The sequence below is a fragment of the Anser anser genome (genome assembly GCF_964211835.1).
Source record: "Anser anser genome assembly, chromosome: 1".
NCBI classification, from domain to species: domain Eukaryota; kingdom Metazoa; phylum Chordata; class Aves; order Anseriformes; family Anatidae; genus Anser; species Anser anser.
This window is the reverse complement of record NC_139720.1, coordinates 73,114,622-73,129,424: the sequence shown is the minus strand read 5'-3', so window position 1 is coordinate 73,129,424 and position 14,803 is coordinate 73,114,622. Positions and strand designations below refer to the sequence as shown.

Below are 14,803 nucleotides of genomic sequence, written 5' to 3'. Positions count from 1 at the left end.
TTTAGTAACTTTCATACACTATCTTTTTTTTCCAGATTAATATTTTTGGATCAATAGTTATGGCAGACAGACTGGATATAATTTTTTTAGCCAAATGTATCATTCCTTCTCTGTAAGTAGAGAAGTACTGATAATTTTCTATGACCCTCCCCCCAACAGGGCCCCTCAATCACTCTATTTTTTTTCACTCCATAAGTTAATTATTCACCCCTAAATTTACATTGCTGTCTGACAAGTTTCAGGCTTACACCACAAAATCCATGTCTGCGATCCCACTCTATCATTTATACTCACAGCAAAATACCATCGGTAAACTCCATTGCCTTCAGTATCTTGCCATGCTGGGATATCATTTTGTGAAATGATATGGGTGCAGAGCAAAGCTTAAAAGTTACAATAAAGCATTGTATTCAAATGGGGGAAGTTAAAATTTGGTGGAAATTAATTGTTGTTTAAAAAACTTTCCACAGCCTAGGTAAAGTACGTAGGTGAGATGAGAAGGCAAGGGGTATTGGCAAAAATAAAAATAAAAATAAAAATAAAAATAAAATAAAAAGAGCAAAAAACTTTTGATAAGAAATGTCTTTCCTAGTAGATAGCTGGATTTCTTATCGCCTTAGGATGTAGGTGTAGGAAGCGTTTCCCCTTTCTCTTCAGAAGCTGGTAGAAAAAAAAAAAAAAAACTCCAAAGAAGCATGTGTTCTCTGCTAGATTGAGTAATAAGTCTAATTTCTTCCTTAAATTATTGTCTAAGTACACATCTAGGTATGTGTTGGCATGTATATAACAAGGACATCGAGTTCTGTTAACTTTATTTTATATTCCATTGATAGCTTTTCTATGCCATTAAAAACATCTGAGGATATATTTTCTACCTTTTAGTGGCTTCTGTCCTCCTCCTGTATTCACTGTCTTAACAACCTAATTTCTGGCATTTTCACCCCTTGAGTAAGTACTCCCTTTCCTGAAAATGTTTTGTAAGAAAACAATTATAAATGTTATTTCTTCAAGATTTTGTTATACTTTCACATGGAGTTCATATCCACACGTAACGGCTTGAGTTCACTCCAGTGGGATCAAAGAAAGCTTTTAGCAACTTGTTTTCACCATATATAGGTTTTCTCTTCAAAACCAGTTTTTGTAACTCCAGCTACCTAATAGTCTTTATAAACTCTGCATGTAAGAATAACTCGTGCACCTAAGTCTAACCTACAAAAACATGATATTTCACTTACTGGTTGTAGCTTTCTTTTCAAAAAGCATCCTACCCATTTTCCTCTCTTTTATTTCAGAGTATGGGAATACCTACTGTTTCTTTTTATCCTGGGCTTTGACCAAGTCAAAGGCTTTGCTAAAGCCAAGGTATACAACATGCACCACCTTCCCCTTGCCTACAGGGCCCATCACCTTGCCACAGAAAGCAACAGAGTTGGTGAGCATGTTTTGTCCTTGTTAAATCTATGCTGACTGCTCCCAGTCAGCTTCTTGTCCTTCTCATGCATGGAAATGACTTTCAGGAGGATTTGCTCCATAACCTTCCCAGGAACCAAGGTGTGTGTAGCTGGTTGGCCTTGATCCTCCTTGCCACCTTCTTGCAGATGGGTGTGGAATTTTCCTCTCTCCAGTGATCAGCATTCTCCCCCGACTGCTATGACTTCTTGAAGGTGACAGAGCAGCCTCACAATGACATTGGCCTGCTCTTTCAGCTCCCTTGGATACATCTCCACTCCATGGAGTCCTGTACGTCCAGGTGGGTTAAGTGATCCCTAACTTAATTTTCCTTTCTTGGGGGTTCTGCTTCCTCCTCACGGACTGTGCTAGGCTCAGGGATCTGGGAGATCTTGGGGCAAACCCTACGAGTAAAAACTGAGACAAAAAAGGCATTGTGTACCTTAGTCTTTTCTTAGTCATTTCCTCATCACTAAATCCCCATGAACAATGGGCCCATGTGGCTCTTCACCTTCCTTTCGCTATTATATATATACAAACAAACAAACAAAAAAACCCACCACCTTCTTGCCCATCACATCCCCTACTAGTTCCAGCCCTGGAGGACCAAGCAGTGTCTCTGTAGTCCTCCTGGGTAGCCTGTCTCCACTTTTGCCTTCTACGGGCTTCCTTCTTGTAACTAAATCATATCAGTTTTCCCCTTGATTTATGTCTGTGATCCATATCAAATTATGATTATGAATTTAAGCAGTCAGAGTCAAACATTTGTTATAAATAGCTCAAAAGTCTTTCTATCTTCTTACCTCTCCTATGTGGATAGAAATTTCTATCTCCATAGTTTCCTTTTTCCTAAAATGGTATCATTATGATTTCTGTAATTTAGAATGAGAACTAGCTTTATTTTCTCTGTTCAATAAACCTAATGATTTTGACCCAGTACAATTCAAAATAATCACAATTTTTGTCTTCCTGCCACTCACTGTCTTCACGAGGAGGTGAATATTGCTTGAACCTCTTCTAGTTGTGTGCCACCTTTATTGGCTCTGTGACCGGCATTAGCTTTTCCAAACCCTGCACTTATTCTTTCATCCTTTCCTCAAGTTCTGGAGGTCACCTCTAAATTTATGGCACCAGATAATGCTCATGAGTTGACATCACTCTAGTGATGTCTAGCAAGTCTTTTATAAAATAAGCAAGCTCACAGCCTATGAAAAAAAGGTATTTATAAGATACAGAGGCAGAAGGGGGCTCTTCATGAAGCCAGCTAATTCTAAAAACACAATGAAATCAAAAAGTTCCATGCCTTTTAGAGAGCTAGTTCTCTTGCAGAGTGTGTCTTCTTTTGCTCTAACCCACAAAAACATTGCCATCATTCTCTCAGGAGCAATAATACAGTCTTCTTTTTAATCATATTCCAGTTCTTCTTGCGCTTGATCTGGAAAGGAAAATACAGGAGGCTAATACTTGGCAAACTCTTTTTGTATAGCAGTTGAGAAAAAATAGAAGCACCACTGAGCCAATAATCAGAGAAAATTTATATGCAAAGCCAATTGTGAAAATATGTATTTGATTTTTGAAAATATTTCCAGGCTTACTTGCCTTCCACAATATTTGAAAGAAACTAAATTAATTCAGATTTCTACAGTTTTCTCTGTGAACTGTCTTTCTCTCTGTATAGTCCATGCACATTTACTGAAGGTGCTGATACTTAAGATGATGTTCTGCTCTTTGCCTGAGACTGCTGCCTAGCTAGGAATATTTACATTGCACAGCATATATTCTGAAGGTTCTTTGGGTGTACATTTTGAAAATTATTTTATTTCAGTGTTCAAGCTTTCGGGAATTCACATTTTCCCAATAAGCTTTGAACTGCTCAAATTTATTGGAGGACAAAAATGAATCATAAACAGAATTTGAGTAAAAATTTTCCATTTCTAATGATTTATTTACTGATCATCTTACCCACTCTTGCAGTGCAAAAATGGGGGGGGGGGGGGGCACTTACAGATGATAACTGAACACCTGTAAATTCATCTTTTATTTGTATAAGACAATGCAACTGTCATTCTTACAGTTTCAGAGGAATGACACAGAATGCTTTTGGTATTTTTGTCTGTAATACATAGCACAGTTTGTAGAGCCAGACTGATTTTTATTAGAATAAACATAAATGAGTTCAGTTTGAAGAAAGAGATCAGCAAAACTTAAAAAGTTTTCTACAATGGAATATTCAGGTTTTACAATATATGGTTACAGAATCATGTCTATGAATTGCCCATGATCTTTTTGGGCCCTGTATTTTGACTTTAAAGAATTTTGCAGAGCAGTTTTGATTTATTAAAATATTATTGAAGACTATTCCTACATACATACTATTCCTACGGAGAGTTTGAAGCATTCAGTAGTTAAATGGATAGCTTGAAGAATGCCAGTGAAATGGCATTCAGTGTTCACAGCTGATTTTCCTATGTATTGGAGCTATGTAACTTTAAGCCAGTGTGTCACAGTACATGGAGTTCCTGTGAAAGGCGATCAGGATATATATACCATAGGATTCTTATGGAGCATGCAACCACGAAAATATGGATCAGAAACGTAAAAATGGACCCAGAAATCTGCAACTATTTAGAACTGTGCAAGATGTCCACAGTGAAAACAGAAACTGTGTGAAATTTGTTTAGTTTGAGGATTTGTTTAGAAATTCAGAATAAAAACTACATTTATCCTAAGGTCTGTTTGAATTCACTAGCTTGTCTACTGACTCTAAATTCATTTTCAAATAAGCCTGGGTTGATTTATAGAGCAGTATCAAAATCACACTAAACTTGTGGTTTCATATGATTTAAACTGGCCACACTAAGAAACCGGGTAGCGCTCGGTGGTTTTGTCTGACTTTTGAGGAGATGTTTTGAGTTCACGACAGCCCCCCACTCAATATGGAGTTCTGGAGGTGCCAGCCCAGGCCTGCTGCCTCCAGGAGCCTCAGGCAAGTCCACAGGGGCCATGCAGAGGAAGCAGGACGGCTTCTGCAAAGAGTCTGTCTTTCTGGCAGTAGTAGGCATGCTTCTGTTCTACACAGAAGAAAGCATGCGTGTGTTTCTATAAGAGAGAGCTGAAAAGCTGATGCAGGGAGTATAGATTCAGGCAGAGGAGTTTCTGCTGCAAGTTCAAGACCTACTTATCCAACTGTGAGTTGAGTGTTTCTACTTGGATTATTATTCCTATTAGTGTTAACCTCTTACTTGAGCACATGCCAGATTTTATCAGCAAACCATGTTTTAAGAGAGGAATTTTTGGAATGGGGTTGATGTTTCTGTGATCGCTTCTTCTGCAACTGTCTGGTGATTCAGGAGAAAACTTACCCACTTGGAGTATAAGCCTCCATGCTTCTCATATGATATGCGTAATTTCAGATATTAAATTTACTTCTCGTGCTGTATTTATTTTAAAACTTTATTCAATCACATGTCTCTATGTGCATTTAAAAGGAGCCACAAATATTTATGAGACAATTTTAACACTTACCAATTACTTATGTGGAGCTTGATATGAAAGTAGGTACTTAAAAAGCTGTGGTTGTATCAACCTTGGCTGATATTTCCTAATTACTCATATCTAGAAGTACTATCAGCCATCACGGAGTATTACCAGCATCATTTTAAGCTCACTTCACCTTCTCCAGTCTAGATTTTATTGTAGATTTTATGCAGACATGCAGTCCCCAGTGAGAATTAAAGTAGAAGCATTAGCTTGCAAAATATAGGCCAATGACCTAATGATTCTGACATTTCCACAATACAAGCTTTACAAGAAGGCATGCAGACAGCAAAGTCTGTTTTTCTATCTCATATTTTTTTAATGGCTAAATGTTTGTAGGAAACAAAATGGATTTATTCTGCTCAATCCAGGGTATAATATCAGGACTTATCCGGTTCCGGGCCCCAGGGCTTCAGACAACTAACAAAACACATCTTACTTCTGCTCTGCTAGCTCTCTGTTATGCTTTTCACATGCAGGAAGAAAGAGTAAAAGCATAACCCAGTTGAATAAAGCAGCATGGCCTGCTATTCTTTGCTTATGAAGCATCACATGATGGACACCAATTTAAGAAGAACCCCCCACCTGTGGTTCAGTATGTATGCAACTGTCAAGCCATTTTATATAATATAGAGGGAATTTTACCATCCCCAGCACTGTCAGAGTGCAAGAATATGTTAAAAATGTTAATGTCTTACAAAACCATGCTTCACTATTTTTGAATAATCCAATGTTTTTATGCCATTTAAATAAAATCAAAGATGCTGTTCTCCCATCTATTTTGAAATGCTCTGGCCTTTCAAATCTTCTCCTCTGATAGATGGAAAGAAAACTAATCTGAGCTTCTCCCTGTAGAATTTAAGTTGCAATTTGTTTTTTTGGCTATTCAGTCACTGTTTATGTAAGGATGTATTGGGATAGGGCTGTCTGCCTTGATATGGTAATATATATATATATATACACACATATATATATATTTCCTAATAAAAATAAGGTGCTATTTTAACAAGAGGTTAAAGGAAATCCATCCTCTCCTTTGACCTTGCAGAATGTGGTAAGCACAGACTGTGTAGTGCCAACTTTATGACACAGTAAAATAAAATAGATTGTATGTGATTTATTTTAGTTGCAATTTCAAAAAAAGTTTTGATTGTGAGAGTTAGAAGGAAAGATTCATCCAAATGTATTCTTGTTACCTTTTGTACAGTGCCTTTACGAACGACCACGTAAAGCTTAAGACATGCCACGTTCAAGAACAGTCCCTTAAACAGAGTTTTCTTGTTTGTTTGTTTTTTTTTTTCATTTTTTTTTCCAAATTTTTCCTCTCATTGCCGTGAGAAGCTACAAGCAAAGCTGATGGCAATGTCAAAGACTTAAAGGTGTTTGTCATTTGTTCAAATCTCGGGCTGTCAATTTTATCCTTTTGGTATTCCTTCCTTTCCCTCTTTTGTATGCTTTATGTTCTTAGGTGATGAGCTAGCTGTGGTGATATCTCCTACCTACATATATTAGGGTTCTTGCAGCAAAAGGACTTAAATTTCAGAGGTGGCCTGTGTACATTTAAATCTCATACATTTGGATCATTTTCTTGTGATACAGTGTTCAGCAAGTAAGCAGTAAAGGAAGCACTAGGAATTCATTAGAAGAAGCTATAACAAGAGTTGCAGTTGCTAACTTCTGTGACAGAAATATTTCAAATACCTGGCTATAGACCAAGGAAATGCAAGATGCAGAAGTGGTTGGTCACTGTACATGAAAACCAAATCCTTGGAAGGTGAAAGAACCTTAAGTTGTTTGGAAGATTTAGTCTGGATTTAATGTGAATATTTTTAAGGTTGATTGCTTTTGTGCTATTTTTCTTCCTGCAGTTGCCATTTCTGTCTGCATACATAGAGAAAAAGCACAATGAGTATTATCACTACCGTACAGCATCTTGCTTTTATTTTTAACATGAGCTTCTATTTGCTGCAGCGGTGAAACCTGCGCAAGCCTTCTGCCTTTAAAGAACTACTTAAGATGAAATGGCTCTGAAGTGCATTTAAGGGCGTTTACTTTAGGCACATTATTTTTTCTTTATTTTTATTCCTATTGGAATTGGCTAATGTTATTCATTAAACTAACAATTTCTCCCCTGCCTGTTCTTAAGTGTGACTTGTGACCTTGCAATCTGTGTATTTTGTCATCACAATGTGTTACCATGGAACTGATTTTGATGTCATGAATAAGGGCATTGTGAGTTTCCACGTTCCCAAGCATATTTGAGACACAGGTTTGGAAACAAAAATGACTTCAGCGGTTAAATATTGTTAGATCCTACAGTATATCAAAGGTAAGAACACTTCTGCCCTATATTCCTTTACATAGAAGAATCTAGGGTTAGGAATTTCAAAGCAGGTATATACAAGAATGACACTACAAATAACATTTCACAAGATTAAATATTTTGTGAGAGCATTGAACTCTAACCCCTTTATGTTACTGTGACAAAAATCTTTCATATTGTTCATGGGGACTTCTCAGACTGTCTAATACGGAGCATATATAAAGAAGAAGTGCGCTGTGCACAACAGCACTTGGATGCTTCTAGAAGTTAACTCCTTCAAGACAGTAGTGGCAGACTGTGAGGCAGGGAATTTTCTTCCTGAGATTGCTAACAAGCAGACAGAGGGCAATGTTACATTTCTCATTTTGAAGCTGGGAGCAATATTTTGGCATTTTTCAAAACAGAGCCTTACACAATGCACAAAGGAAAAATATACTTTGGTTGTGCAGCACAGCGCGTGTATTGCATGCCTTAAATTAAAAAGAAAGCAAGTTCCCTTGGTGATCTACCTACCAACATGAGGTTAAAAGAGTTCAATCGAATCTCTTGTCAGGCTGTTCCCCAGGGTGTTTTATTCATCGCAGTTAAAAGGTTGATAAGATTCTGTAATAATGAAAAAGTTTGAAAAGCCTCAAGTGAGGGTAAAATCTCAGGTTGCATAGAAAGTGCTAGTATAACTGTGACCTCAGATACATTTCTGTGTATTTGCTCTGATAGGGTATTTTTTGGTTTTGTTTTGGTTTTCTGTGGAGACTTACACATCCTTTGCATTTTACACTCTAGCTCAGTACCATTTTGCTCCTGGCACCAGCCAAATATGTCCTCATTAAGTAAAATTTATGCTAATACCATTCTGATTAGCCAACAGTCATTGATATTCACTCTCATTAGCTAAATTGGTTCGCTGGAAGACATCCCACTGAGGATTTTTTTTTCTGTTTTAAGTGGAATATAAAATGTATGGATTCGCAGAGATGGCAGATGATGATAATTATACCCTGTGTTTACTCGAGCAGTTTTTATCCTAAAGGCTCCCAAAGTACTTTGCAGCATTTACATCTGTGAGGAGAGAGAGGACTCTTTTTTCCCCTTCTGAAAAAGAGCCTCTGTCAGAGATAGAGAAGCTGTTCTGTTTTCAGTGTTATTAGGACAGATTGCACAAAGGAATCTTCCATTCTGAGTTAAGGAGCACTTTTTAATGAAGCAGAATGCTGGTCATTTCATATCAAATCTAGCTGGGGAATAAGCTGAATTCATGCAGTAATGGGACTTTCTACAAGCAATCTTTTTGGAGTGACCTTGCAGCTCTGACTCAGGCAGAACATCTCTGGGAGTGTTGCCTGCAGTAATATTGCAAGATGAGCCTCATTGTGAGCTTTTTGTTAAAATTGCAAGAATTCTGTAAGCCCACTCTTACAGAACATGGTTGAGAAGACTGATTATTTCAGTTGTGAGAGAATTTTAGTTTGTTTTCTTGTGTTAAAAATACATGATTAATTCAAGCCATGGTTTAGTACAGTCTGGTATGCTGCTGTGATGAATTATCATGCATTTTCTGTTAACTCCCTTGAAGGGCTCGTGTTATTCAGGAATGACCAAGTAGACAGCTGTTATTGCCAAGGTGTGATGGTCTTGTCATTTACACTGTTAGGACTAAGAATATGTTTCTTTGTATCATAGTCTCCATTTCAAGTGCCAGGTGGAAGACAGTGATCCCAATTCCTTACATTCTTTGTTATCAAAAAAAAAAAAAAAAAAGTCTATTAAAAGTCTATCTATATAAACTGTGCCCTATATTCTTTTGATAGATCTCTGTTTAGACTTAAAAACTGGTATTGCATAAACTCTGTCTTCTTTAAGGAGGGAGAATATTTCTCTGTCTATTCAATCCTTGACCTTACCAGAGAGATTATAAGCAAGGATGCCTCTTCATGCTAATTTTTTAGATTTGCACTCTGTAATCAATACAACTTCGTTTAGGCTGCCAACCAGCAAGCAGATGGCAACGACCATTGACCATCAGCAACGGCAAGACGGGAAACGCCTGCAGTGACCTTCACTGGCTTCGAAATTCCTTGGTTTGCGTTTGAATCACCATCCCTGAATAGTTCACATCACTCCTGTGCAATAATTGCAGTGTTTTCACATGTGTTCTGCTGTTTCAAATTGTCTGTCTTATATTGATCTAATCTTTTCTTCAGTAATCAAAACTAATTTCACATCCAAGAGATGATTTGGAGGGGAGATCTGTGACCACAAACAGTAATGTGAAACCACCCAGATGCAGATAAATTGCCATTCTGCCTCACTGTGCAGAGAAATTGCATCCTAAAAGTACAACAATTGCTTTGTTTCCATGGTGATGTGTGTGCATGAGCTATAAATAATATTTGATGTTTATAAACAATTCAGTGTAACTATTTGTATGCTAATGTCTGAGATGCATTTCCAGTTATTTCACAGCAATACAAAAGCAAATGCAAAGCTGAACATTCTGGGAGTGCCCTGCTCCCTCCCCCTCCCCCAACACACACACATATTTACATCCCAATGCATTAAATAACTAAACAAAAATCTTGAAAGAAAAACTCACAGAATTAATAGATTTTCTTTGCTACCCATCATCAGTACTACACTGGGGTTTGGTCTCAGAAGGTGCAAAACTTTTTGGTTACAATTTGGCAAACTGTTTCTGTACATGCTCATTTTAAAGCCTATAATCTTATAAAACATCTCAGTTCAATGATTTAAAATTACATTTTCCCCTGTTATTGTGTAGCAGCAAAATATCTTCTCTGCTTTCTTTTGGTACTGACATTTCACGAACACTGCAAAAAGCAACACAAAGCTGTCAGCATTTGCACAAATAAGGTAATAAATTCACTTCAATTGAAGCCTGTTTGCTCACAAATAATTGTCGGGGGGAAAAAAGGGGCTATCACTTCTATTTAATATGGTTCCAGGAGTATCACAGTATCACAGATTTCTAGGTTGGAAGAGACCTCAAGATCATCGAGTCCAACCTCCGACCTAACACTAAGTACTCCACTAAACCATATCGCTAAGCTCTACATCTAAACGTCTTTTAAAGACCTCCAGGGATGGTGACTCCACCACCTCCCTGGGCAGCCCGTTCCAATGCTTAATAACCCTTTCGGTAAAGAAGTACTTCCTAACATCCAACCTAGAACTCCCCTGGCGCAACTTTCGCCCATTCCCCCTCGTCCTGTCACCAGGCACGTAGGAGAACAGACCAACCCCCACCTCTTTACAGCCTCCTTTAAGGTAACTGTAGAGAGCGATAAGGTCGCCCCTGAGCCTCCTCTTCTCCAGGCTGAACAAGCCCAGCTCCCTCAGCCGCTCCTCGTAAGACTTGTTCTCCAGATCCCTCACCAGCTTGGTCGCCCTTCTCTGGACTCGCTCGAGCACCTCCATGTCCTTCCTGTAGTGAGGGGCCCAAAACTGAACACAGTACTCAAGGTGTGGCCTCACCAGAGCCGAGTACAGGGGCACAATCACTTCCCTAGACCTGCTGGCCACACTGCTTCTTATGCAGGCCAGGATGCTGTTGGCCTTCTTGGCCACCTGGGCACACTGCTGGCTCATATTCAGCCGACTATCAACCAATACTCCCAGGTCCCTCTCGGCCAGGCAGCTTTCCAGCCACTCATCTCCCAGCCTGTAGCTCTGCTTGGGGTTGTTGCGCCCCAGGTGCAGGACCCGGCACTTGGCCTTGTTGAACTTCATACAGTTGACCTCAGCCCATCGCTCCAGCCTATCCAGATCCTCCTGCAGAGCCTTCCTGCCCTCGAGCAGATCGACACACGCACTTATCTTGGTGTCATCTGCAAACTTACAGTAGTAGTTGCAGCAGAGGCAAATTCTAAGAGTATTCATGTGAAGATCCAGTGGCAGGTAGAAATGTGTGGACAAGGAGAGCCCTAAAAACTAAGGAGCAACAGCAACACAGATCTCTCTGCTAGGGGCTTGGAGCAACTTCCTCCTTCTTCCTCCTTGGCTGGGAAAGCACAGTTCACTTCTACAGCTCCTTGGCCAAGGGCCAGTGTGATTAAAACTCTGCACCCTACCTCAGCGTGCTTTAATTGTTGCATACACACTTTGCAAGAAGTGTTTGTACTTGTTTAGTTTTGTCAGTTTGATTGGCTTAGCAGCCATGCTAGAAGAGGGAAGCAAACACAAATGGACAAATTTATGTTAACAAACGTAAGTGTTCATACTGCATAACACCTGTGGGCAGACACGTAGACAGCAGTGGGCATGCCATTTAAAAAGAAAGAGAGTGCCATTTATCCATTGTTAGGAGTAAATGAAATACATTGCATTAAATTTGTTCCTTGGCAGTCATCCCAGTCAAACTGCCATGCTGGTTAGCTGTGGACACCCCTGTATTTACATTAAAATAGTTCGGAAAATTTCGCCCTTATTCATGCCCTGAGTATGCAAACATGATCTCTTCAGCATGAGCTGCAAGCGAGGCAGGGAGGTGTGCCGTGCATTGGGCTAACGTCTGCCCGGCCCCGTGGTCCCAGCCGTGGCTCTGTGCTTGCAGCAAGGCAGCTTTGCAAGGGCAGAAACCCCATTCAGCTCCAGTGAGTGGATGGGTTCCCCTGGTGCCTTTCAGACAAAAAGACACAAACAACTTATTTGCTTTATCAGCTGGGGGGGTGTTTGTTTGTTTACTTTGCCCACGCTTGGTGTGACTCTGCAGTCTGTGCTGAAGATGTCTAACAGCACCCTCCCCTTGCAGCCTGTTTATTTGGCATTGATTTGTCACTTGTCTTGAAAAGATAGACACTTTCTGCCTTCTTTTCGATAAGCAACAAGAAAACAGGTATGACCCAGTGCTGTCCGATTATTAGAGGCTCAATATTGGGGGATTCAGGAGGGAGCTGCTAGCATTACAGAACTGCAGTGGTGCTTGAGAAGAGCTCTGTGCTAGGGCACTGACTGCATCTCATTTTTATCTCTCTCAGATAATTTCTTTGATACTGTTACACTGCTTTTTCAGCAGTTCACCTTCAGTTCCCCAAATGAAGCCTTGGAGACTTGCATTCTGTCCTCTTCTCCCACTGGGGATGCAGATGTAGACAACACCCAACGGTGAGGAGAAGTCAAGCACTGTTAGTCAGACCCAAGACACGTCTGAAAAACTTTCTAGCCATAAATTGGCTGCGGTATGGCTATTGGCTATTGGCATTGCAATTTTTGTCTCTCACAGACAGCTATGGTGATGTTAAAAAAGCCATGACAGCAAGTGGACTGCTATAACTGGCATGTGCGCCCTGACTCCCCAGGTTTGATTTAGTCTCTCTGAAGTGTCATCTGCTGTTCCTGACCTTGGGATCAAGCTTTAACAGGGTTTTCTGAAGGCAGAAAAAGGGGAAAGTACCTAACCAATAGACCGTACTTCAAAAGTGAGAACTCATGTCTTGTTCAGTCAGCTCATATTTGATCAATTGTGCTTATGTTAAAACACTGAGAGAATATGGCAGCCCAGATTTGTTTAAATATTAGGCTTCTGTTATTTAAATGATATCTTCTGAGTTTTCTTGTTTTGGTTTAAATTCCCACTACCTTTAAAAAAAATGCTCTTAATTGATTTTAGCTTTATATATTTATCCAAGATAAAGAAGACTATATGTTCCAATTTTGTTTGTTTTGGATGTCTGAACTCAGAAGAAAGTTATCTTGTAATATATATGTATAAATCTGAGAAAGGCTAGAAGGAAGAAAAAGAAGGACTTGTCATCATTCAGAACTGAAATCTGAAACTACACCACTATCACCTGATCAGATTTTTACCAAAGTAGGAGGGGAAGGAATATTATGGGATCTATTTGAACAAAACATTCAAAAAGATAAGGTTCTCTTTAAACAGGGGGTGAAATAATTTTCCCATCATGCACACACACACAAAAAGAATTCTGAAAAGTGTTTTCTTCCCAAGTGAGCACAAAAATTTATAGTTCTGGGATTTCTTGGATCTAAGATAGGGTCTGGTTTGAACCAGTCAGCTTATTTCATTCAGATAATTGTGAAATCCTTTTTGTATCTTTTTTCTTTCCCCTTTTTGATGTTTTAGCTTAAATATATTAAAATAATTAATTAAAATGAAATAAAAACAAATAAACAGGAAGCACCATCTAAAAAGTTTTCTCACCTGTTAGTCTCCCATTTTTGTGAACAGTTTGAGAGATTCATCCCAGCTGCACCTTGTTTTCGTCTTGATTAATCTCTCTTTTTTCACCAAAGAAATTTTTTTGCTAAGCTCTGTTACAGGTATTTTGGTTTTTGTTTTTTGATTTTTTTCCAACTAAGGTAAGTTTGTTCAGCCCTTCTGGCCTCAAAACTGCTGCAATTACATCCCAAGTACAATCTGTGCCAACATTATTGTTCTGCATAGACTCCACCTTTTCAGTAGTTTCAATTTTTTAAGTTTTGTGTGACAGCTTTAATGATTTTTTTTATTATTATTATTATTTCTGGTGCTTCTGTTGGGTGTGTGGGTTACAGTATTGTTTTGAGACTAATCCTTAAAATCCCACATTTAGAGGTCTTTCTCTGATAGCTGAATTATGGAATGGTAGTATGTTATGTGAATTACAATGAACACAAAGCTTTTAAGCAAAACTTGATTCAAAATTTTCAAAATTGAAAAAGGATATTTAGGGTGAGGTGTTCAGAAGGGCTTAGAAAACCCCCTCATTTAGAGTCCTGGCATTCCCTAGTCTTGCTCTGCTGGCGACTGAACGGGAGCTGAATTTGGTGGTAACTGTCACCTTTGTCAAGTTTCAGGTCAAGAGACTGAGCGGGGCATGATTTGATTTATTGCTCCTTAAAGTTCTGTGGCTTACCTTGCAGTCGTCTGTGGCTGAAGGATGAGCTCAGTTCCCTCCTCATTCAGTTGAAGATGATGGGAGCAGGCAAACACTTCACTGCTCTGAAGTGCCAGCAGAAAAGCTTTCAGGACTGTGGCCAACACCCTTTACAAGTACGTTTTGGATCTGTCTCAACTTGAGTAGAGACATTTGAACAGGCATCAGATTGTAAGGGAGTGTAACTAACTAAAAAGCTGAAGTGGAGAAAGAAGCTCAAGTGAACCCATCTAGGGAGAAGAGGCATCTCTTGAATGCAAAAGGTTTTAAACAGAAGACAGAGGGTACTGTTTTTAAAGGAAAACAAACAGAGGTCCTTGGAAAAGTATCCATTTGGCTGGTTTGTTAAAAAAAAAAACACTGTTTTTTCTCTTTGCTGGTCGGTAATTAGGGGTGGGGTGAAAAACAGAAGATGAATACATGAGGACAAAAATTGCCAGTGCTGGTACTTCACTAAGAGCATTTTACATGTGTGTTTTAAGTTCCTCATACAGAGTCAAAGATTATAAAAAGGGTTCAGACACTAGTAAGGGCTCCTGGCATTAAATCTTAATTTACACTTCAGGAAACCATCACCAAAGGGGAATATGACCTCCTA

At 39.1% G+C, this 14,803-nt stretch overlaps 1 long non-coding RNA gene across 1 annotated transcript; it reads right to left on the bottom strand.

Annotated features, from left to right (window-relative positions):
• Positions 1-1,734: 1,734 nt before the first annotated feature.
• LOC310882260 lies at positions 1,735-14,310 on the bottom strand. Its single transcript, XR_014572874.1, has 3 exons — positions 14,185-14,310; positions 7,823-7,912; positions 1,735-2,884 (listed from the first exon to the last, which is right to left on the bottom strand). It is a non-coding gene; the product is annotated as an uncharacterized lncRNA (long non-coding RNA).
• Between the last annotated feature and the right edge of the window lie 493 nt (positions 14,311-14,803).